Below are 26,831 nucleotides of genomic sequence, written 5' to 3'. Positions count from 1 at the left end.
CTTTAGGAGTCTTGTTGAGGAAGGTGGTTCCTAAGCCAACATGATGGAATGTTGGGCCTACATTTTCTTCTTGTAGGTGTAGGTTTTCTGGTCTAATGCCTAGATCTTTGACCCACTTTGAGTTTTGTGCAGGGTGAGAGACGGGGTTTAAATTTCATTCTCCTACATATGGACTTCATATGTGTTCTCCTACATATGAACTACATGTTTTCCCAGCCCCATTTGTTGAAGAGGCTATCTTTTCTCTAATATGTCTATGGCACCTTTGTCTAGATGAGGTAACTGTATTTATGTGGGTTGTTTCTGTATCTTCTGTTCCATTGGTCTTCATGTCTTTTGGTACCAATACCATGCTGGTTTTCTTACTATAACTGTACAATAAAATTTAAGGTCTGATATTGTGATGCCTCCTGCTTTCCTTTTCTCACTAAGGATTGCTTTGGCTATTCTGGTTCTGTTATTTTTTTCAAATGAACTTCATGCCTGCTTTTTTTTTAAAATTTCTGTGAAAAACATCATTTAAATTTTAATAGGAATTGCATTAAATGTATATAGTGCTTTTGGTAGTATAGCCATTTTGATAGTATTAATTCTGCCTATCCAAGAACATGGGGGATCTTTCCATGATCTTTCTATGTCCACACACAAAGACCTGTACATGGATGCTTTATTCATAAAATGGAAAAACTTGAAAAGAACTGAGATGTCTGTTACAGTTTGGATATGAGGTAACCCCCAAAAGCTCTTGTTAATGCAGGAATATTCAGAGGTAAAATGATTAGATTGAGAGCTATAACTCAACAATTCCATCCTACTTTGGATGGATTAGGCAGTAACTATAGGTAGGTGAAAAGTGCTCTTTAGGAGGAGAAGCACAGAGCATGCCCTATAAAGGTATGCCCTGGAAGGCCTCTGCAGTCCTGCACCCCTTTTCTCTTTCTCCCCCTCTCTCTTCTTCCTTGCCTCCATGAGTGGAGCAGCTTCTCTCTGTCACACACTTCCCCAGTGATGTTCTGCCCAGAGATATGGAGTCAGCTACCTATCGACTGAGATCTCTGAAACCAGGAACCCTAAATAAACTTTTCTTCCTCTAAGTTGCACTTGTCAGGTGATTTGGTCAGTTTTGAAAAAGCTAACTACAACACTGTTCTTCAGTAGATGAACAGATATAGAAACTGTGGTACAACCGGATGATGAGATATTATTCAGTGTTAAAATAAAAGGGATATCAAGCCATGAAAAAAACTGGAGGGACTTTAAATGCAATATCACTAAATGAAAGAACATACTGTACAAGTACATAACACCCAGATCAGACAAAGCTATGGAAATGGTAAAAAGATTAGTGGTTGCCAGAAATTAGGGGAGAGGAAGGGATAAACAGGACCAGGACAGAGCACTGTTATGGCAGTGAACCTATTCTGTATGATGCAACAGTGGTAGATTTATATATCACTGTACATTTGTCAAAATCCAAAAATTATACAACACCAAAAGTGAATCCTAATGTAAACTAGGGAAATTTGGTGATAAGAATATGTGTCTAAGTAGGTTCATGGATTATAACAAATCTACCACTGTGATGTGGGATGATATCAGGGGAGGTTGTACATGTGCGGGACCAGAAAAGGGTAGTAGAAATTCTATATTTTGCACTCAATTTTGCTGTGAACTTAAAGTTGCTTAAAATAAGTAAATAAATCTTATTCTAAAGAAAACAAGTAAATATTTAGAACAAGTAAATATACATATATAAAAACAAGAAGCAGCAAATGTTTCTTTTAAGTGTGGGCTTATAAAAAAGCAGTTTCTAATTCACCAAGGGGTGTGTTCCTAATATTTGTCTTAAAACCAGGTATTTTGGACTTGGGATACATTCTTATCACAATAATATAAATAGTGATTTCATCCTGGCCCAAAAAAGTTTATTTAAACTATTTCCCCATAACATTGAGTTAATGCATACAACACTACAAATTTCAGAAAAAAAAAGATACTAAAAAAGCGATGTTTATTTATCATGGTATCAGAGACTGAACATTTAAAAAATACATAATCAACATTACCCTCAGCTGGACCTGTATGGCCTCAAATTCATTTAGTTTGTGGGCTTTTTTTTTTTTTTTTTGGCCTATTCTTTCAAACACAGCTTTATAAGCAAGGGGAAAAGAAGGAGAAAAGAAGGACAAAAAGTAAGATTCTGGTAACAAAGAGAGAGGTGAAAGAGAATAATTCTTGGAGAATTAGAGTGTGAAAATGATTGAAATATGGAAAATAGAGGGAACAGGATTTTAAAAGTGATGAATAGGTGTGCTCAAAAACACAGAAGTAAATGAACAGCCTATCAATCAGTTCAAGACAGGAATAAAGTCAAGATAAAAAGGAAAGCAAGGCAGAAAAGTGAATTGTAAGCATAAAAATAAAGAAAGGGGGATCTCCTGGGCCAGAGACAGGGTAAAGAAAATAAAGAAAGGGATGTCCCCTGGCCCAACAGATGAATGGATACCAACAGTGGGTATTCCCTTCAGCAGCAATGATGAAGACTAGGACTTAATGACTACAAGCAGAGATCTGGGAGGTAAACAAGGGAATTTCTGCAGCCGTCAGGAGACACATAAAAAGGACCAGTCAGTGTTAATGCTAGCATTCAAATAATATGTGAAAATCAAATGTTCTCAGTTACCTTAATAATTATTTTGCAATTTGGGCATTACATTCATTTTCTTGTAAAATGTGGTTGTGTCAGCTATCTTTATCACAGCTCAAGAAAGAAGACAATTCACTATCAATCAGTCACAATTAAGTAAAGTAACATAATTTTTACAATGAGACAAACTATATGGAGATGACTGATTAAAAAATATATCTATCTATAGATTATATGCAAAATATTTTATTTGGAAACTGTATGTTAACTTGGAAACAGATAAATGAACATTTTAGATTATCAATACTTTGAAAGAGTAGCAGAGAAAACAACAGCATTTTATAAAGCTAACTCATCTCTTCACTGTAAATACATTCAAAAGGAAATTCCTACATATAAAATGTTATTAACTCCATTAGACTGGATAACCACTGTGATAAGTTTTCAGAGTTGTACACATCATCTGTTGTAAAAGACACTTCAGAATTGGTTCATGACATTTAAAAATGAATAATAGTGGAAATCAAAATCAATCACTGTTAATATCACTAAAATAAGCAATACTTCTAACAATGATATACCTGTTCCTATAATGAATCTATCACTTTAGAATGCATATTATGGAAAGAGGGGATGAGAGACTGAAGAAGAAAGAAAAACCCATAAATTAAAATCAATCTTAGATTGGAATGAGTTAGGCAACTGAAAAATTTCACTATAAACCTTTTCAGGCCAGTAGCATACATTTCGGGATAAGGTTTAGTAAATACATTCTCCTAAGCTCTAAGACTATATTAAAAACATAAAGCTATTCAACCTAGTATAATTCATGGTAGTGCAAAACTACAATAATGTCCATTAATGAGAAATAAATGTATTTTTTAGCAATTAAAAAAAATGCTCCAATTTTTCTGCAAGAATTCCAAAAAGAATGAGTGAAAAAGATAAACTGTAGGATTAAGGATATTATATGCAAAATATTTTATTTGGAAACTGTATGTTTATCAGTTTTATCAGATAAATATACAGTTTATCAGATACCATTTATTGGATACCTTTTATCAAGTTTTTAAAACGTAAACAGATAATGCATATTCTTTACCACTACATCCATACATAAGCAGTAAAAATATATAAACTTAAACAGAAATTATGTACAAAAAACACAGGACTGTCTCTACCTGTGGGGAAGAAGGAAAAAGACTGGGAAGGAAACATAAAGAAGCTTCAACTACATAGTTTAATTTCCTTTAAAAAATGTATTTGAGGCTTCAAATATGTTAGGATTATCAGATTATTAGTCACATATTTATTTCTGTACTTACATTAAAACAAAAAAGCTTCAAAGTGCATCAGAGCTCTTTTTTACTATAAACATAAGTACATTAAGAAGAAACATTTTGTCGAGTGCTAGGGCCATGCCTATTTATCTGTGCAGAATTTTGTAGTTGAAAAAATGAGCCAAGAAGGTTAACTGACTTTCCCATGGATATATGTAGCTAAAATTCTCTTTTAAAATGTCTTCAAACTGGGTGCAGTGGTGCACAACTGTAATCCCAGTAACTCGGGAGACTGAGGCAGGAGGATCTTTAAGTATGAGGCCAACCTTGGCAATTTAGCAAGACCCTCTCTTGGGAAAAAAAAAAAAAAATTTAAGGGGGTTAGAGTGTAGCTAGTAGTGGAGCACCCTTGGGTTCAATATCCAGTACTACAATCAATCATTCAATCAATGTCTTCATCATAAATTTTAAAGCAATAAATCCAAATATTCTAATTATTCAGCTCCAGTCCCCATAAAAGTTAACAGAGTCAGAAATAAAAGTATCTGATGATCAACATTTAAAAATAACGTATTAAATCCTTCATATAATTCAGATTATTAACCTTTCTGTTCCATCTCTGTTTTAAATGTCTACTATAGTAATCCCTCCCCTATTTTAGGGGTTATGGCCCTGAAAGAACCCTGTTGAACAAAGCAGGTGGTAACAAGATGAATTCTAGTGTTTTTATACTTACAACTAGAATATGGAGAAGGAAGGAGAAATAATAAAATTGACAATAAATTCCATTTTTAAAAAAATAAGGGGAAAAATCCATAAGGCATCACCTTTAAAACAAATATAAGTCATCTGCATTAAAAATCTATAGTGGTATGTAACTCTCCTCTGAAACATCATTAATAATTTTCACTGAACTATGATCAGCATACTGTACTGGTAAAAAAGCGAATTGTTTTCTTAACATTTTTGTTAATCAGATTCCAACTCCTTTAAAAGAAAGTTTTAAAACCATCCCTTATCAGATTAACAACTTTTACATAAATGACTGCAAAATACTTCTGTAACCTATTAGTCCTTTTGTAAAATACAGTGACAATCTGTGAAAGTATGATTTTTGAGACCTAGTCTTCTTTTCATATATTGAGAGAGTAGCAAATAAAAAGATTTCCTCTTTCTGTCCATCCCTGATGAAGTTACCTCATGGTTTACAAAGATAGAAACAATATTTGTTTTCATGGTCTTTTAATTTAGACTGAATTAAAATTGGATTATACTGAACACACCCCTAAAAAGGCAGTGTGTGTATATCATATATATACACATAAATAACTTCACAGCTCACAAAACCATGTTTTATAGAAGAATTAAAGAACATTTCTAGCAGTTAGAAACAGATATATATATAAAAAGACTGATGAACTCAAAAAGTAATATCTAAATGGCTAAAGATATCTAATGCAAAGCTTTCTTGATTCAGTAATTACTAAATAGTCTTCTTTAAAACTATTACTATAAAGTTTGTGCCCTGTCTATATTAAGTTCTATTATGACATTCGTGATTCAAACGCAGTCAGGTTTATTGTGTATAATCATGGGAAAGACTTTACAAGTGAATTAAGAATGCTAGTTCAGACAATATTTATTGTGAAGTACACTTGTATAAATACAGGCGAAAACATTGCTAAAACGACAGACACAAGATGAAATATTTTTTTTAAACAACCAAACTCAGTTAGTTCAACATTATTTTGAATATCTAGCAGGAACCAGTCATAGTGAATTAAATACACACTGTGAGCCTCATGAAATTAAATAAATATCAATAAATACAACATCTTCAGCTAATACCCTGATCACAATCTTACACTTAAGTCCCTCATTTCTTATATTCACATTTACTGTGGAATGTAATATTAGACTTCACTAAAATACACTCAGAAAGCTGCACTGTCCAGCAGATCCCTAATTTCTTTTTTCTCTTTTTTTTTTTTTTTTTGAGAGAGAGAGAGAGAGAGAGTTTTTTAATATTTATTTTTTAGTTTTTGGTGGACACAACATCTTTATTTTATTTTTATGTGATGCTGAGGATCGAACCCAGCGCCCCACGCATGCCAGGCAAGCGTACTACCGCTTGAGCCACATCCCAGCCCCCCTAATTTCTACTAATGGAAGCATCAAAAATACCTTTCTTCTCCTAGTGTACTCAACTTTCCTCAGCTGACTACCTATGGAGTTCTACCTTTACGACACAAGAAGAGAGAAACAGGAAATTTAGTTACCAATGAGCTGTTCACTTAACAACAGTATCAACAGTGGTTGGGATTCTAAAACATCTCTAGCATATAGAACAATTTAATTACATTAAGCATACTAAGTACTACATAGACATGTTCAGTGAGTAAGGCTGGGAACCTAAGCAGTCTTTATAACATTTTTCTAAGGGAAACCCCTCTATTTCTATATTTTTCTCCTAAATTTCTAATAATTATTTTACATGTGAACAGTTATGATTCGTGAAGTGTCTTGGAAAAAGTCCCATTTCTCTAGGTTGGAAGTAAATTAGAAGTTCTTCATTCATACAGACAACTGGTGGCAGGGAGATAACAAGGAAAATAATAAAGGGAAATAACTAATAACTAAAAAAGGTATACCTAAACATCTGCTGGTAGTTCCCAATTATTTGATATTTCTATTCCTCTCCCCCAAAATGATCTCTCTTATAAATCTGTGAATTCTGATGAATACTACAACCAATCATGAAATGGTATTGCTTATTATTCCATACTGGGCCTAGTGAACATGAATTCACCTTGCATTAAAAGGGGTATCTGAACTTTTGCAATTTGCAGTACTTGTTAGATTCAAAGGAGAAAACAAATTTATTCATCAAAGATTTGTTCAATGTATTTTGTGATGGGCACCTGCTCTACAAATGATGCAATGGTCACTGCCTTTGAGAAGATTATACCCTATTTGAGGATACAGATGTTAATTAAATAAATTTACATAAAAATACATAAAATAGAAAAATGAGACAAATGTCACAAAGGAAAGATACGCCTTGTCCAGGAAATGTGACCTAGTTAGGGAGATCAGGGAAGATTCAGAGGAAGCAATACTTGATAATATATTTGAAACACCCAGTGGGAGTTAATTAGCAGACTGAGAGGAAAAAAAAAAAAAAAAAACTGTGAAAGACTGAACAGATGCAAACGCCCTTAGGCAGTAGGGAGCCAGGTGAATAGCAGTGCCTAGAAATAAGGACAATGTAGCAGAAGCAAAGAGAATATTAGGAAGTAATGCACAGGGAGATGGAAGTTATAAGGAAAGTAGTGACAAATGTCCCTATGGGACCTTGTCAGGACTGTATAAAAATATTTGTCTTTAATATAAAAACAACAAGGTTACTAGATATAACACCATACGGGAAGTCCTATGTAGTCATGTTATAATGAAATACCTGAGATAATAAACTTATAAAGAGAAAAAGTTTATTTTGGGAGTTTTGAAGTTTCCAGTACAAGATAGGGAAGGCCAATTGCTTTAGGTCTCAGGTAGAGGTGTCAGATGACAATGTCAGGGAGCATGTGGCAGGTTAAACTGCTCAAACCATGAGCCAGGGAGAAAAAGCCAGAAAAAGAAAAGAGACTAGAATCCCCACAAATCCCCTTTGAGGGCATGCATCCAATGACCTAAGAACCTTCCATAAGGCCCCACCTCGCAATGGATCCACCCTGGGGCCAAGATTTCAACACATGGACCTTTGGATTACATTTACACAAACCATAGGGGAAAGTTATCAAAAGGTTTTAAAGCAGAGGGAGTGCTCAGGCTATTATTAACATTTTGGAAAGCTTCCTCAGGTTGCTATGCAGAATTTGTTCTACATGCTAGCAATTATTGCAATAATCAAAGTGAGAGATGATGATAGGCTGTACTATAATGATAAGAAAAATGGAATATGGAGTTGAAAGATATTTAGAAGATTAAAAAAAAAAATCAACCAAACTTACATTTTGGAATATGGAAGGTCAGAGAGAAGAGAGTATCAAGAAGAGCTTGGGGGGGGGGGGGCGCTGGGGTTGTGTCTCAGCAGTAGAGAGCTCACCTAGCACATGTGAGGCCCTGGGTTCGATCCTCAGCACCACATAAAAATAAATAAAGATATTGTGTCCAACTACAACTAAAAAAATAAGTGTGTGTGTGTGTGTGTGTGTGTGTTTTAAAGAATAGCTTATGGGCTGGGATACAGCTCAGTTGGTAGAGTGTTTGCCTTACATACACAAGGCCCTGGGTTCAATCCCTAGCACCACCACCACCACCACACACACAAACACACACACACAAAATAGCTTGTAGTTCTGTGGACTACACAACTGCAATGATATATCATTCACTAACATATGGATGTGGAAGAAGACGGTTTTGAACGTGGTGGGATTCAGAAGTCTTTGAGATATCCAAGAAATCAAAATGTCAGAGAAACATACACACTTACATAAATAGGTATTATGTATCTGTGGGACCTGGGCTGTAAATATAAACTTATGAGACCCTGGTACATGGGTAGTACCAAGGTCTCATAAGTTTATAAGTTTATCTATATATGAGATGAACCAGGCTAGGGAAATAATGCAAAGTGAGAAGAGGAGATGATGTCTGGAACAAGAAAACTTTACATAAGACAAATATATATGGCAGACCTGTGACTGATATATAATAGAAGGACCCCCCCCCCAAAAAAAAAAAGAAAAAGGAAATTAGAGTAATTTGAGTAAAGTAGGGGAGCTATGGGAAGAAGAGCTGGGTTTGATAAGGGTGTAACAGACTAAGGAAGACTTCAACAATGATGCCAACTCACATGACAGGAAAAAAAAATCTTTTGGAATAACTTTCAAGACACAAAATAAGTAGGATGAAAAAAAAGGATCATATAGATCAGTAGATATAAGTGTTCCTGTTATTATAAGTATAAACTATAAAAGCTATCTGTATGTGTAAGCTGGCAATATGAACTTTTTTGGGGGGAAAAATATAAAAGGAAATGCTAATAGAGGTTATCTCAAGAGTCTGGCATTCTCCAGTGGAAAGAAAGTCTTTCCAATGTCAACTCTTTCTACTCTGAATTGTTTTCTATGTTTAAAAAAAAAGAGAGAAAATATTTTTCAATTTTTTTTTTAAAAAATGAGGGGAAAAAAACACTCAAGAGTGTTATGGAGGAATTGCAGGAGAAAATCTGAAAAATATTAAACAGAGTGAATTTCTATTACATGCTATTATAGCCTAAATCCTAAAACTGGAACTCCAACAATAGAGTCCCTCTAAAAATAACACATATTAATAGAAGAGTTTTTTAAAAGATATCTTACCTAGAATTATTTACACCATCTTAGGTAACTTCCTTCTCATTCTTTACACAGAAAGGTTTAAATAGGCTTATACAAAATTTAAATCATTTTGCCAATATCCTGTAACTCTATTTGACAGGATCTCAAATAGATCTACCTTTCATGTTAAGACAAATTCTAGTAAAATACAATTGATAAACATGTTAACTTCAAAGTTCAGTTTGTTACAAAGCCTAAACAAAACATGAATTCTAAAAGCACCTGTTTGTACATTAGTCTTTTCTTTAGTTGTTTTAGAGCTTGATACACGAGGAGCAGATATGGACACGTAACACATACCAGAACTATTTCTATTGCAGTGCTATATTTCTGTTCCAAATTTAATAATGTCTAAACAGAACTCATTCAATGCAAAAGATATTCAAAATTCAATAAATCTATTTTCCTGCTTAATCATCTGTTTTATGAAAGAACTTTTTTCCTTTGTGAGTAATAAAATTATAAAACTTCGTAATATAGATAGTGTACACAGATAATACCTAAGGTATTCCATTAAATATAGTGTTAATGATTCATTCTTGTGATAGCTACTGAGTACCTAACATGTACTGGGCATTGCTGGATACTGAAAACACAGTGATAAACAGAACAGACATAGTCTCTTCCCTCACAAAGATTATACAAATACTAATAACACAAAATTATTGATATAAAGTAATACGAGATAAATGCAAAGCCACTTACATAAATAGGATACCTCCAAGAGAATAATAAAGGAAAAATACTCCTTTAACAATGGTTCCTATGTATTTTTTTTCTCCAACGTATCCAAGGCAAGGCTATACTCACATCAATTAACATTGGTTCATTCAAATAAGAAGAAGAGAGTAAGAGAAGGAACACCATGGGGGCAATCCCCAAGTGATTCTAATAAGCAACTTCCTTTATTACTATTAAGAAATTGAATGGTGTTACTACATTTGAAACCATGGACCCCAATTGACTCCCAAGTAGAATCACTTATGTAGTTTTGTTGTTGTTGTTGTTGTTTTGGGGGGTACTGGGGATGGAGGGATGGAACTCAGCGACATTGGACCACTGAGCCATATCCCCAGCTCTATTTTGCATTTTATTTAGAGACAGGGTCTGAGTTGCTTAGTGCCTTGCTGAGGCTGGCTTTGAACTCAAGATTGTCCTGCCTCAGCCTCCAGAGCCACTGAGATAACAGGCATGTGCCACCAAGCCCGGCTCACATATGGATTTTTAAGAATTACTGAACCCTGGTCCACCCCTGCCCCAAGTTTCTTAATATTAAGACTGAGGTGTGTCTGAGCTTTCATAGAAGTTTAAAAGCTCATCAGATGATAAATGTACAGCCATGATTCAAAACTTACTTAGGGAAAGAGGAGAGCTAACATAGGGAAAGAATGGGAAATAAAAGAATGAAAACAAAGTATTTCTACTCCTCAGATACAACATAATTACCTAGTCTCTGAAACTGTTACTCCTCCTGGGCAGATAGATGTAACAAGTTATAATGTTTTGCCAAAACTCATTATCATCTTTGGATTGTAGTGAATTTATTAAGGTAATGCTACTCTGTTGGTCTTAGCCAGGGGCATGCCAGCCTCCTTGGAAAACTTCCCTATTACCACCTCAGAAAGCTCCAATGATTACTAGCCTAAAATCTTTTTAAATTAATTGATCAAATAAAAAAAAAAAAGCTTGACAACATTTTTACTCATAGATCACAAATAATTTTGCTTATATATTTGTAACTGAAAAGTAGAATAGCACGACAGTTTAAGGTCCTTGCTCTTCCGGCTTTATGCCTTCTTTTCTTCCCCTCTCTGCTTATATAGCAGAAGCATAAACAACAGATGTAACAATTAGAGACAGGCAAAATCTTAAATTTAGAATCTTACTGAAACATCTGCCTTTAAATTCTAATGTTAAGAAAATTCGATGTAATGGGAAGATATAATAAATTATATTTAATTCTAAAATATTAACCAGTACACAGCACTAGACATTATGAGTGTTGTTCTATAAAATACTTTTCAAAGTAAAACTTAACAATTTGAGACCTGTAACTCTGAAAGTCCTGTTTTTTAAAAACAAAAAAAAAAAAAACAAAAAAAACAGAAAACAGTGGACACTGAAGAATTTTAGCATACTGGTTCAGATAAAGAGCACTGAAGGATTTCATAATATGCTGTCATATACAAACAAATACAACAGAAAGTTCACTGAGATCAGAAATACATTAATCTATGTAACATAAAATACTTCTATTGGCATAATTGTGGAATTATGTCAGAAATTTTGAAATTATAAAGGTGGTTTACAACTTAAGCTAAATTGCCTATTCCTCAGGATGAAGTCTCATAAAACGCACAATGTCCTATTAATGTAAATCCATATCCTCTATTAACTCCAGTATTCTCTAGCACCACTACAGGTCTCTCCCAACCACCTTCATTTTTATTTCTTATGTCCTCGCTTTGTCTTTAAGGTCAGTTTTTAGCACCTTACCTCTTGCTATATATGATGTCATAAACATTATCACATACACTATATATAAATATCACTTTGAGATTTCATCCTGTTTCACATAAAGTACATAATGTCAGTTTCTAAGTCTTTAGTTGTACATTGTATATTTTGCCTTAGTCAGTCTGATTCAAGTACTTGCTTGACATTATACTTGTCCATACAACTGTGACCCAAACTCAACAAAATCAAAATAATTATTTAAATAAAACCTGGTCCTATAAAAGACCAACAATTGTAGTACTTAAGGACGACAAAAGTGTAGAGGTACAGGAATCTTCAAACACTACTGGTGAAAACAATGCAACTTCTTAAAGATTCCTAATCACATAAATCAAGAACTATTTGGTAAATTAATCCTATTTCCAAGAAGCAGTCCTAAAAGAATAAACAGGTGAATACAGAGTTTTGTACAAGGGGGCTCAAAGCAAAACAGCAAGAGTAAAATTCAAAAAAACTTAAAATTTCAACAAAATGGTAACTATTAAATAATTTCTGGTTTATGAATCAACATTGACATAGCTACTAAAAACCAAGATTTGAAGACTAATGATATGAGGAAATACTCATAACAGATTAAGGGGGAAAAAGAACCCACACAACTGTAAATACTAGTTATTTAATTGTGTAAATATGTAACCTATTTTAAAGATGGGGAGAAATATTAACAGTGGTTATCTCTACAGTGATATAGTTGATTTTTATTTTTCATTTAATTTTGCTTTTATGTCTTGTCAAACATTCTACAATTATTACATATTCATCAAGATTTTTTTTAAATGGTTCTTTGACTTGTTTCATTTGTATAGCCATAAAAATGAGTTTTAAGTCTTTCTCCATACCACCCAATAATTTTGCAAGTTCTTAAGAATAATCTTTCTTATGACACAGAAGAGAAGCAATAACTGTATTGGAAAAGCTTGGACATCACACAAGACCTAAAATCTGGTTACATTTACTAGATTTACGACAGGTAAATTACATAACTGTCCCCCTTTCTGTGTGTGCTGGCACCTAGCTTTATGGATGCAGTGAAAATGGCAACTTCACTTCCATTTCCCAAGTACTCGGGTATTTGACCTGGGACTGAATTATGGATGTTCAGAATTGAAAGGAAATTTAAAAATTATTTAGCACCAATTCTCTTGTTTTATAAACATGGAAACTGAGACTGGGACTTTCTCAAAGTCACAGAGATGGTATGTGGCAAAACCTGAATTCTAACTTGTTTCTTGACGCCAAGTTCAAAACTGTATTAACAGAATCCTTGGAAAATACCTTGATTCTTGGTAACTACATTTCTTTCTACCTCCCTGATCATTGCTGTCCTCTTTCAATATTCTTGATCTGAATTTAAGTAATAAATAGAAGGCCCTCCCCAATGCCAAACATGACTTTTTTTTTAAGTTACTTAGTACATTCTGATGTTTAGCTTTTTGGTAGGCCAGAATAATAACTTTAAGTTTCTCAACAGCCTTCAGTTAACAAGAAAAGACTGAGTGATATTATTCAGGATGTATTCTACTCCCTAAAATATGCAAACAGATTCAATTTCAGGTATTAGAAAGCTTAGAATATGACTGAAAATTTGGGGTTAGACCAAAGAGACATGACAATTAAATACAATATGGTATCCTATAAAAAAAGACATTAGTTTAAAAAAAACCTTAAAATTCGAATAAACCCAAGAATTTAGTAGTAATTTGCCAACACTGATTTCCTGGTTTTGATAAATGTAGCTAAAAGTTTCACAAATATTTCCTTACTTATACTTGCTTTCTGTCATCTAAAGGATGGGTGCCACTATGATGTTTACAGTCAATAAATCTGAGAAACTAAGGTTTGCCCAGATGACCCTCCACTTTGTATTGGTGGGGATAAGGTCTTCTGGCTAAATTCAAATGCTCTTCAAAACCACATGACCTTTCATCAACCTGGTTGTCATTCAAGTCACCAAGTGAAAGCATTGACCATTAATGTAATTCTTTTTTTTTTCTTATTATGCAATAAACATATTTGTAGAATTTATTTAATTAAATTCAAATCCTGAGTATATTCTTTACTTACAGATAACTAATTTGTTTTTTTCCCAACCAATCTTTTTTTAAAATTTCTTACAAACATCACATCAATGTAATTCTTGACGAAACTTTACTGCAATTTGTGGTATTAAAAATCCTGTGTCACACAGCACTCAAAAGGAAAAAAAGAAAAAGCAACTAACATCTACTCTAACAATTAGTATAAAGCTACACTGACAACCTATATAAAAAAAAATATAGCCAAAGCTTTTATTAATGTTCAATGCCTCTATGAGAAGATATAAGGGGCTTTGGTTCAAGACACTTCATATCTACTTTAAAAAGAAAAAAAGCCAGTCATTCTGTGAAGCAGTACTTTTCACTACATGTCTTTAGAGAAATGTGCTGAAGCATCAGAAGAAACTTCTAAGAGCCTACTTAAGAAAATTCAAGTCCTTTGCTCTTCTAAGGTAAAGAATTATTTCATTTACTACACAAACTCTTTTGACCAACAATACACGAGTAAGGGAGTAATGTTTTAAAAATCCCAAGACCTGTTTCTTAAATGACATTTTAAACTATGATTATTTTAAATATCATAGCTATTAAAGTGACTTTGTCATCAAACTGAAGAGTTTTTCCAATATTTTTAATCTATGATCTGTCTGAAAGCTCTGGTGATTACCCATTCTCATCCTTTGTATTTACATTAAAAAGAAATAACATTTTATTCTAACCCAAAAGTTTAGATATTCTATTATTTTTATATATTCCAAAGCAACTAGCATATTGCTTACCACAAAACAAGGTATTCAATAAATGTTTGCTAAATAAATGTCAAGCATATTGAAAATGTATTATGACACAAAATTGATTCTTGTATAAAAAGTATTTCCTATCCACTAATGTTTACTGTACGCACATAAGCTGGGCATTGTAGCTGTGGTATGAATAAAAAGAATAAGATGTAAGCTGATTAAATTTACAAATATGGAAAAAAAAGGCTAGATGCATTATAGTGTAACATATACAGAACTAGAGATTTCAATGTCCCATGAAAGAATGAAGAACTATGTATGCATCATTGATGCTCCACTGAATACACCAGAAAACTCTATGAATGTAATGCAGTCCTCAATTTTCCCAATAACAAGATTTAAAAAAAAGAAAAAAGAAAAAAGCACTCTCTCACACATTAAATGTCAGGGAAACAACATGAACTACATGGATGAGTCTAAAACCATTATGCTAAATAAAGAAACACTCACAAGTCTACACAATACATGCTTCAACTGATAGGACATCCTGGAAAAGGCAAAACCACAGTGCCAGAAAGCAGATCAGCGGGAGGGGCATGGGGAAAGGATATCGACCTGATCACAAAAAATATTTATTAGTTTAGCGGCAGATTATTTAATATCACCCAGTAAAATAATAAATCAATTTGTAACTAATGATTTTTCCACATTCCTGTTTCACCAAAATTACATTTCATTCTTTAAAATCAGTCTTTCATTATTACTTAGTGAGATACAGCATCTTTCTTTTTGCAACTGACATTGTTAATCAGAACTTTTATCAGTCCAAATTATAATTTGTACAACTGCTTCATTTGACCTAAAAGTTTATCTTATATTTTGAATGTAACCATTTACTGAACTCTTTTAAATCAGCTTCATTGTGGTTAATTTATAATAAAATTTGCCACTATGAAGTAAATAATTTGATAAGTTTTGACAAATGCACACAGTTCTGTAACATTACCACAATCACCATACAGAACATTTCTATGACCTTAACAAAGTTTCCTCCTGTTCCAATATAGTCAATCTCCCTCTCTCTACCCCTTACTCTTAGCAAGCAATCATCTACTTTCTAACACTATAAGTCTACCTTTTCTGGAATGTCCAATTTATAAAAATATACAGTGTGTAGACTTTTATGACTACAGCTCCATCTGAAATAATTATATATTACAGTTTACTTCTGGAATCTCTCTCAAAGGCTCCTTCCTGTGTTGAAGGTTTGCCCTCAGCTGTGGCACTACCTGGAGGTAGTAAAAGCTTTTAAGAGGTGAAGCTTAGAGGAAGTTGGTCACTGGAGGTATGTCCTTAAGGATGTATCTTGTCTTTTGCCCCTTCTTCCCTCTGCTTCCTGGGGTCCATGAGGTGAACTGCTCTGCTTGACCACCAGCTCTCCACCATGATGTTCTGCCTAACCAGAGACCCGAAGAGAATGGGGCCAAGTCAATGCGGACTGAAACCTCTAAAAAGGTGAGACAAAATAAATCTTTCTTCCTTTAAGGAGCTTTTCTGGGGTATTTTCTGGAGTATTTTGGTCACAGTGACAAAAAGCTAACATATCCTATTTCCAAATCAGATCACATTCTGAGGTACTAGGATTTAGGACCCAAACATACCATTTTGGGGGACATAGTTCAAACCATAATACTAAGTCACATGGTGTTTGTTTACAAAAAAAAACTGCCAAAATGCTACATAAAGTGGCTATACCATTTTTGCCTTTTTAATACATATATATGACAGTTTCAACTGAACCCAGGGGTATTTTACCACTCTTCCCCAACACTGAGTATGGTTTGGGATTTTTTTTGTGTGTGTTTATTTCTATTTTGAATTTTAACCATTATAGTCAATGTGTAGTTGTATCTCATTGTGGTTTTAAACTACATCTTCTAAATGAATAATGATGTTATGACTCCTTCACTGATGCCACGTCTATTCAAACTTTTTGCCCCACCTTTTTAAAAATTTATTTATTCTAATTTTTATATATGACAGCAGAATGCATTTCAATTCATGGTACACACATAGAGCACAATTTTTCATGTCTCTGGCTGTACACAAAGTAGAGTCACACCATTCGTGTCTTCATACATGTACTTGGGGTAATGATGTCCATCTCATTCCACTGTCTTTCCTACCCCTTTGACCCCTCCCTTCCCCTTTGCCCTATCTAAAGTTCCTCCATTTTTCCCAAAACCCCCATCCCCATTCCCATTACAGATCAGCATCCTCATATCAGAGAAAGCATTCGCATTTGGTTTTTGGGGATTGCCTTACTTCACTTAGCATAATATTCTCCAACTCCATCCATTTACTTGCAAATGCCATGATTTTATTCTCTTTTAATGCTGAGTAATATTCCATTGTGTGTGTATGTGTATATATGTATGTATGTGTGTGTGTATCAATCGTAGTTTCTTTATTCATTCATCTACTGAAGGGCATCTAGGATGGTTCCACTATTTAGCTATTGTGAATTGTTCTGCTATAAACAGTTTATAGCAGAACAATTCACAATAGTATGCTGTTTTTAAGTCCTTTAGGTATAAACCAAGGAGTAGGAAAGATAGCTGGGTCAAATGGTGGTTCCATTCCAATTTTTCCAAGGAATCTCCATAATGCTTTCCATATTGGTTGCACTAATTTCCTGTTCCCCCATTTGAACTGATTTTTCTCACAATTAAGATGTAAAAGTTAATATATGTTCTGGATACAAATTATTTCATCAGATACAGGTTTTACAAACATTTTCTCCCTTTCTGTGGTTCACCTTTTCATTTTATCAACAGTTTATTTTGATGAAGTCAATTTACCAATTACTTTCTTTTACTTTATGCTTAAAATATTTTTGCTTAATTCAAGGATATAAAAACTTGCTTTTGCTTTATTCTATAAGTTTTACAGCTTTAGCTCCTACATTTAGATCTATGATAAATTGTGAATATGACACAACAATCAAGGTCCAGTATTTTTCATATGAATACTCAGTTATTTTAGTACCATTTGTTGAAATCTTCTCCCTTCTGAATTAGCCTGGTACTTTCCTGAATACCATTTGTGTGTGGATCTTTCTCTGGGCTCTCTGTTCTGTTTCCCCTGATCGTTATATTCATCCATAGACCAATAACACACCATGATGATTACTATTGTTCGAGATAGTCCATCTCAGAATCAGGTAGTAAGTCCTCCAAATTCACCTCTCCCAAATTAGAATGTTTAAGATGTTTCCTGCTGTGATCCAATTCCTTCATCTTCTTTCAATCAGAAATTTGGTATTTCAAAAATAACATTCAAGAAAATCAGTACTTTTGTTGTTTGAAGAATGTACTGAGTCGACATCGGCTACCACATTGGAGGATTACTTTAATATATAGAGTCCAACATCACATAAAGTATATCTAGCTTTTAGCTACTGAAGGATAAAAAGTATTAAGAGATTATGTATTCATTACATAACCTTCTTCCCAGCCCCATGGTAAAAATCCTAGGAACATATATAATAAAACCATGGATTATACTAATAAAATATTAACATATTACTAGAATATATTTTAACATATTTAGCTAATATGAGTAATACACTATTACTAGTAAGAGTAATATTATTAGCACTTATAATTATTTAAAAAGTAACTCGTTGTTTGGAACATTTCCCCCCCAGTACTGGAGACTGAACCCAGGGGTATTTTACCACTGAGCTACATACATCCCCAGACCTTTTTATTTTTAATATTTTGAGAGATGGTCTTGCTTTAATTGCCAAGGCTGGCATTGAACTTGCAGTCCTCTTGCTTGTCTCTGGAATAGGGAAGACAGTTTCTTTTATCAACAAAATGATGATTATTTCCATGAAAACAAAAAACGCTGTGCTTAAGTTCAAAAAGGAAAATTAACAGTTGGAAGAAACACTGTAACCCCCAAAAGAATACTTGGGAAAAGGAATATACATGTATAGCCTGGCATTATACAAGTTGGAGGACAACAGGTACCTCAGAAATCTTTTACTTGTGAGTTTCACTCTTCACCATTGAAAATATTGCTGGTGCTTGAACACAGAATACAAATACTGAAACAAAATTATTTGGCTTATAATGTATGTGAATCAAAAATTTTAAATACCATAAAGCAACTACATAGTTTGAATGACTTATGATTTGTATTATCATATATAAGGGGATTTTGTCATTTATTTAGATAGATTTACCCAAAATATCAGTTCTCTTACTTTTCCCCTCTCTAACCTTTCGTAACTTACATTACAAACCAATTCTTCCTCAAAAGATGTTCTTATTACACCTTTTAAATATGTAAAATATGTAAACTTAAAAGTTTTTCCCATGAAAATTATAAAAACTGTGTTATGGTTTGGATATAAGGTATTCCCCCAAAAGCTTCTGTGTTAATGCAGGAAAGTTCAGTGGTGAAATGACTGGATTTCTGAGAGCTATAACCTAATCAGTCTATCCTAGTTTGAATGAACTAACAGGGTGGGGTAACTGTAAGTGGGTGGGGGTGTACCTGGGAAGGGTTCATCTTCCCTGTGGCCTCTTCTCCTGGCCACCATGCACAATTGAGCAGTGCTCCTCTACCATATCCTTTCACCATGATACTCTGCCTTGCCTTGAGCTCAGAGTAATGAAGATGATCCTCCATGGAGGAAACAGAGCACCAGGTTGCTTTGTTGGGTATTTTGGTTACAGTGATGAAAAGCTGACTAGCACAAATTGTCAAATTTTAATTTTTTTCTATTACTCACACCGTTTCATTGGTAAAAGTCACATTTTGTCCTCTCAATACTTTTTGAAACTTTAATATAAACAGTAATGAAACAAGTAAACATACATACTGAACTTTGAGTTGGGCATGAAATAGTATTTATTGTAACATTCTCATTTCAGGAAATTTTAGATAGTGTATAACCCCAAAATCTTATCAAGCGCTTGCCCATAAATTTCAGTGGTTCTGAATCAGCTGGAGAAAGGAGGATACATTTAAAATTTATATTCTGTTCATCTCTATTTTCTCTTCATGTCAAAATTATGGTGAATAAAAAAAATCTCCTTTCTGCTTTTGAAGACACTAAATTTTTCTTAGAAAAAAAATTATCAGTTAACTGAGCATAAAGGCACATTCCTATAATCTTAGCCACTCAAAAGACTGGGGCAGGAGGATTGACAAATTTAAGGCCAACCTCTCTAATTTAGTGAGACCCTGTGTTATGGTTTGGATGTGACATGTCCCCCAAGAAGTTTCAAAAAGGTATTGGGAGGAAAAAATGTAACTTTCACCAATGAAAGGTTCAGAGAAGAAATGACTGGGTTATGAAAGCCTTAACCCCAATCAGTGAATTAATCACCTGATGGGATTAACTGGGTGGTAACTGAAGGCAGGTAGGGTATGGCCAGGGGTGGAAGGGCATTAGGGACATGGCTTTGGGGTATATAGTTTTATCTGGCAAGTAGAGTGTGTGTGTGTGTGTGTGTCTCTCTCTCTCTCTCCTGTCTGATCATCATGTGAGTCTCTTCTTTCCATTACACTCTTCGGCCATGATGTTCTGCCTCACCTTGAGCCTCAAAGAATACAATACAACCTGTTGTCTATGGATTGAGACCTCTGAAACCATGAACCCTCAAATAAACTTTTCCTCCTCTACAATTGTGCTGGTTGGGTCTTTTAGTCAGCAAAAAAAGCTGACTAAAACACCCTGTCTCAAGATAAAAAATTTGCATAAGAAAGGATAAGAGATGTAGCTCCTCATTGGTAATTCATCCCTGGCTTCATCCCCTGTACCATAAGAAAAATACACACACACACACACACACACACACACACACATATTAAAAGAATATAAAGAGTTGATAATAAAGAAATGGAAAATGAGAAAGACCTAAGTTTCAAAAAAATAAACAAATACAATATCACTAAATGACTCATACTGTTTCTTTTAAACTTCATTATCTTATCTACATTATCTACCAGATTTTCTTCAACAGGACTTAGATGAATGAATAGCTTACTCAAATGATTTTCTGTAGTCTATGTATATAAAAGGACAGCATACATTTTTATCAGTTAGTAGAAGCCAACTTGTCAAAGAAATAAACTTCACAATTAAGAATTAATGTTAAATGTGTTATTTCATACTGTTGCTACCAGATGAGTAAAACGTATTCTGTTTTTTCTTTTCCTTTGAAATAATGATATTTGCTTATCAACAAAAAGTGCACTTTGTCAGATGTTAGACTTTTTCCAAGTCAAGCTGGATATAGAACCTGCTCAAAGAGGCATTTCTAGAAGCAGCTTCTTCAGGGAACTAAATCTTCAGAAGAATGATCATCAGCAGTTTTTGGTTTCCAGATTTTGCTAATACAGTACCTTCCTGAAGCTGCTTCCCATTTCAGAAAATAATTCTTGGAGGATAAGAACAGGTTACATCTCATCTCCACAAGGGCATTTGTGAGATCTTGCAAACTTCTGAGTTAGACAGAAACAATGGCATTTTAAAAGTTACTAACTTGGAAACATTTAAATCAGTAAAGTAGCTGATTAAGTTAAACTGTTATACAGTGCTTGGTGTTACATTAGAGGGAGTTAAGTGTACATTTTCCAAAACTGGAGCTAGAGGAAGAATGAAATTGAAAAAGCAGCATACACCAAAACTAATAAAGCAAAAACCTTCATCCATCAAAATGGGGAGAAAAGGGAACAGGAAAAAAGAAAAAAGGAAAAAGAAAGTACTAAATAGATAGTAAAAATGAGTCCCTATCTTCAGACTGTAAAGCTGAATAAAAACATATATATTAATAATAGTATTTTAAAAATACAAAAGTTACAAAGGTACTTGTTTCAATTTTTGAAAAATGATGTGAGTCATGCTTCATGTAACAGTTTCAAGACATATTACTACAGCAGAAATTAGGCAAGTGCCCACACATATTTTTAATCATCTTGTTTTACTTTTAAACAAATAAAGCTGGAAAAATTTAAGATATAAAATATCTGAACTACATAATTATTAAATTTGATGTGACAAAAACAGAGAAAACCTGTACAGAACAATTAAAAGATAGTTTTCTCAAGCACACTGGAAATATTTAAAAACCTAACAATAAACTATTTAAAAAAGCAAGTCTGATCTAATTTTTTGAAAATCAGTATCAACAGAATTTAACTTAGTCTGTACCTTTGGCTAATTTATGTTTTTCTAGAAGTTGGACATATAGCATGATTTTTGAATGTGTGTAAATCTAATTTTTGATTAATCTATAATTAATAAAAAATAAAATGAATTGGTTGATTTCTTCCTCTCCACCTCACCCTAAATACAAAAACATAACTTACAGAAGAGATTCATCAGATTTCAAGTTGAAGATTATCTGAACTCAAACTTTTCTCTGAAGTAAAAAATTTCTTCTCTGAACCAAAAGATTTCTTCTGAGACCAATATAAAATATAACCTTAATATTTTTAAAAAGCTATGAAAAAGTTAAAGGCCAATCTCACAGATGTAAAGTCTTATTGATAACAAAACACATCCAAGAGTTTATATTAAAAAAAATATATCATGACCAAGTTGAATATGCAAAATTAGCTTAACATTATAAAAATAATACAAATGCAAATCATTATATTAGCAGATCAAAGCAACATGACTATTTTTCTTTAGTAAACAAAGTATTTGTTAAACTTTAACACACTTAATGAAGATTTTACATATGACCACCACCAACAAAAACAACCAAAACACCTTGGAAAACTAGAAAAAGAAAGGGATTTATTTAATTGTAAACAGTCATCTTTCTAACATCTACACAAAATATCATTATTAAAGATGGAAAGGTTCTACCACACCATTTAATATTCAGAACAAGACAGGAAGTCCACTTATGACATGGTTTTGCTGGACAGTAGAATCCAATACGAAACAAAAATAAAAGAAAGTTTTTGTTGTTGTTTTTTTGACATTCTTCTGAAGACTGTTAGAGATTATCATCTCTAAATTGTATGTTAAAAAATGTCTAAGCAAATTATTAGAATTACTAACAGTATTTAGGCCATGTTTTAGATCCAGGACATCAATTAAAAATTAATCTCCATAGAGCAGAAATAAACAATTGTTACAAGATATGATTTACAACAGCATCAAAAAATACTAAATACCTAGAGATAAACCTAACAAAAGATGTATAATACTTACATAGAGAAAGTTATTTTTAAATAAGGGATGAAAGGCTATGTTCATGGACAAGGATAATAACCATTTTAAACAATTTTACAAATTTCAATTAAAACCACAAGAAGAGTTTCCAAGTTACTTGATTGATTCTCAAGTTATATGAATCAGTTAAGCAGCTACTGATGAAATACACAGATTACTTCCTCTACCAGATAACAAGACTCATTAGAATTATCATAATTAAAACCACCTCATATACTCTGTGTAGGGATAAGCAACTTAAAATACCAGAAGGGTCTACCATAGCCAAAATCACAGAAGTGGCATTCTCCAACCACTGGAAGGTATACTCAATGAACAGTAATAAAACAGTTATCTATTTGGAGAAAAAAGGCAGCCAGACCTTACAGAATCAATTCCAAATAGATTTAAAATAAATATGAAGGGCAAACCTTTAGAAACAAAATATAAACATTACCTTCAAGACCTCGGACTATGGGAAAGATGTACTAACCATAACATGAAAAGTGCTAATGAATAAATTTAGCTATATGAAAATTCAATTCTCTTCACCAAGATGACATTAAAAAATCATTAAAAAAAGAGAAACTATTTACAACACATATAATACCTGTGTCCATAATATACAAGAGAACACTTAAGAATAAGAAAAAGCCAACAAAACAGTGACGGTATGGCGGGGATAGATACACAAGCTAAGACAGAAATCTCACAGATGATAACAAGATACACATAAAAAAATGTTCAACCTTATTATTAGTCAGGAAATATAAATCAGGAGGATTCAAAATGTTCCACGAGAGCATTCTTCTGTTTTATGGGAAGTGAACTGAAGTTTAGTTGTTGCCTGGGGTTTATTCATTATTTTCTTAAATTAAAATTTTAAAAAATCTCAGATTACAAGAAAATGACACAACAATCTACAGAACATGAAATTTATATTCTAGTTTTTAAAAAATCCTGTTTCTATAAGAATACCTAAAGTATAAGCCCCCATCATTATTTTCAAATTGTGACTAGATCTTCTGAAAAGTTACCATGTGTGTTCTCAAAATTTCCTGCTTTTTTAATTAAAACTAAATATTAATCTAATACATCTGATCCTATAACAAAAGCTTCGTCAGTTCCATCATTTTATTAACTACTCTGTTGATCCTAAAGTTTACATGAAGTCAAATTGCTTCTTAGTTTTATTCAAAATTTAGCAGATTTTTGAAACAAAATTAGAAAATGTTTTACACATTTTAAGTAAAACACAGTTACATGTGATTTCCATAAATCAATTTCCTGCTCTTTAGAAAATTATTTACATATAAATTTGAACCATCTTAGGTAGTTTTAAAAACAAACAAAAAAAAATCATTAACGTTAGAATTGTTCTTATACAGGCCTAAGTATAAACTCAAATTTTTCTTTGTCTTTAAAGTCTATTAAATTGTCACTAAATGTTTCTTCACTGCTAATATATGAAGATGTGATCTGGGAGATTATTAATAGCCAGTAATAATTCAAATCCAGTGTTAACATAATAGCCACATATTTCCCTGTTCTGAAAAAAAACTTCAGTAACAGCATGGTGCTCACTTAAAAACACAAGTGATATGTGAAATTTAGCAACTATGATTAAAGGTACCTCAAACAACTTTTCTAAAAAATAATATCCTTAAATGACTTATCCCAGGCAATTATAGCTGCTTTCACAATAATTTCAGAGGGCAAATACAAAGCTAACTTTGCCTTACAAGGCAAAGTTACATCACCAATCAGGGAAATAATATGTTTAGTGACAACATCAATATTATAACACAGTGAAAACTATTTTTAATTACAAATAAAATATTGGTAATAAAATGAAAGCATTTTTAAAAAGCAAGCCAATTTCACTACCTTATGTATTATTAACAGCAGAGTTTTTGGTGGACTTAAGAGATTGTCTAGGTTAGTGAACACATTTAGAAATTCAAATACACTGGTCAGGGAGAGTATAGAAGTTATTTGATATTTTTAATTTTCTGAGAATACAGGTTGAATATCCGTTTTATAGGATGGTTTGGAAATAACTGTTTTGGATTTGAGATTTTGGAATATCTGCATACATAGATATAATGAAATATATCAGGGATTAGACCCAGGTATAAAAACAAAATTCATTTATAGTTTATATATACCTTATACACATATCCTGAAGGTAACCTATGCAATATTCTAATTCACCTATGTTATGACTGTAACCCATCATGTTAGGTATAAAATTTTCCTCTTATGGCATCATACAAACACTCAAAGATTTGGAAACATTTTGGATATTTAGATTAGGGATGCTCAACCTGTATTTTGAACTTTGGTCCCAGAATTTACCCACTTATGACTAACAACAGACATATGGCTATCCTACCAAATAAGATCATGAAAATTATTTTGCTATTGTTCTATTTTTATTAATAGAACTGATATGATATGAATATAATAATGCAAAGAGAAGCCTACTTTTGAAATTACTACATTTTAATCACTACAATTCAAGCAATATTACCTAAGCAAAAAAAAAAAAAAAATGAACAACCTTATTTCATATCTAGAACTCTGAAGAACTCTAGAGATCACATGCAAGGGACTGGAATGATGCATCCACATGTTCAAGAATGCCAAGGGCAGCCAGCAAACACCACAAGGTAGAAGAAGCAAGGAAGAAAATCTCTACATGTTTTAGAGGAAGCGTGCCCTGCAACACCTTACAATGGAGAACTTTTTTTGCCTATAGACTTGTAAAACAAAAAATTAATATTCAAAGTCATCCAGTTTTTGGTACTATTATGGCAGCACTAAGAAATGAATAAATATGTCAGCTTTCCCACATAAACTAACAGTATACAAACTAAAAAAGAAGAAAGAAAAGAAATCACTGGGACATTGTGCCCTTCAATGAAAACACATCTTTGATACAATTACAGATGAAGTTCACAACTCCTGACATTTCCATAGTTTCTATTATTTCTTCAAAATGAAAAATAAAATTAATTCTGTGCTTTCCATGTAACAACCTGAAACAATAAGTTAAAAATGCCAATGACATTTTTAAAGTTTGAAAGTTTATACTATGGGGGAAAGAGATTAATGCAAAGTTAATACAACTCTGAATGACATTTATGGGCAGCAAATTTTGAGCAACAGCTGAGTATATTCCAATGATATAATGTCTGCCAACTGAGAACTTCATGGACTCACATTCTCATAAATTTTAGAGCTGGAAAGGAAGTTAAAAGTTTTATTATTTCCAACTTGCTTATTTTTACAATGAAATATCTGAGACCGAGAACCTAGATCTCTCCTTACTCCCAGCCCAGATAATTGCTTATCAGAAAATAATTTTCTCTTATACAAAAAGCATGAGCCTTTCTAGACCCTCCAGACACTAAAGAAAACAAGTACATGGTAACTACTATACTCTATGGCCATTAACCCAGATGTTACCAACTGTATCAAACCACAATGCATGTACAGAGATATGAAAAATTGTGGTATATATGTGTAATAAGAATTGTAATACAAAAAAGTACATGTATATAAAGGCATGAATTGGCGTGAACATACTCTATATACAAAGATATGAAAAACTGTAATAAGAATTGTAATGCATTCCACTGTCATTTAAAAAATAAAATCAATAAAACTAAAACAACAACAAAAAAAAAACATAATGAAGAAGCCTGAACTCATCCGTACAACTAAAATGACTTTTCTGCTTTAAGTTCTTCAAAATTAGCTCATTAAAAGATCAAGTAAAAGAACAAGCATTAAACAATTAAATAAGAAATTAAACAATATCCAGGTGTCAGCAAACAAGGGCACATAGCTTTACCTCTACTCCTGAGTCCTTTGGCACAAAAGCTAATCAGGAATGGACCATCTGCTCTGAAATGCATTTCTGTGCATATATCAATATACATAAACAACACTCCTACAGATATACTGCATAGTA

At 33.0% G+C, this 26,831-nt stretch overlaps 1 protein-coding gene across 4 annotated transcripts in view; it reads right to left on the bottom strand.

The window, feature by feature from the left end:
• Ube2e3 (ubiquitin conjugating enzyme E2 E3) overlaps positions 1-26,831 on the bottom strand; it is an 86,940-nt gene that overhangs the window by 13,649 nt on the left and 46,460 nt on the right. The window lies entirely within an intron of this gene.

The sequence above is a fragment of the Marmota monax genome, unplaced genomic scaffold (assembly GCF_021218885.2).
Source record: "Marmota monax isolate L192 unplaced genomic scaffold, Marmota_monax_Labrador192_F-V1.1 WCK01_AAM20220418_F8-fsc00007, whole genome shotgun sequence".
NCBI classification, from domain to species: domain Eukaryota; kingdom Metazoa; phylum Chordata; class Mammalia; order Rodentia; family Sciuridae; genus Marmota; species Marmota monax.
The sequence above is the reverse complement of the archived record's forward strand: the minus strand, read 5'-3'. Positions and strand labels throughout refer to the sequence as shown.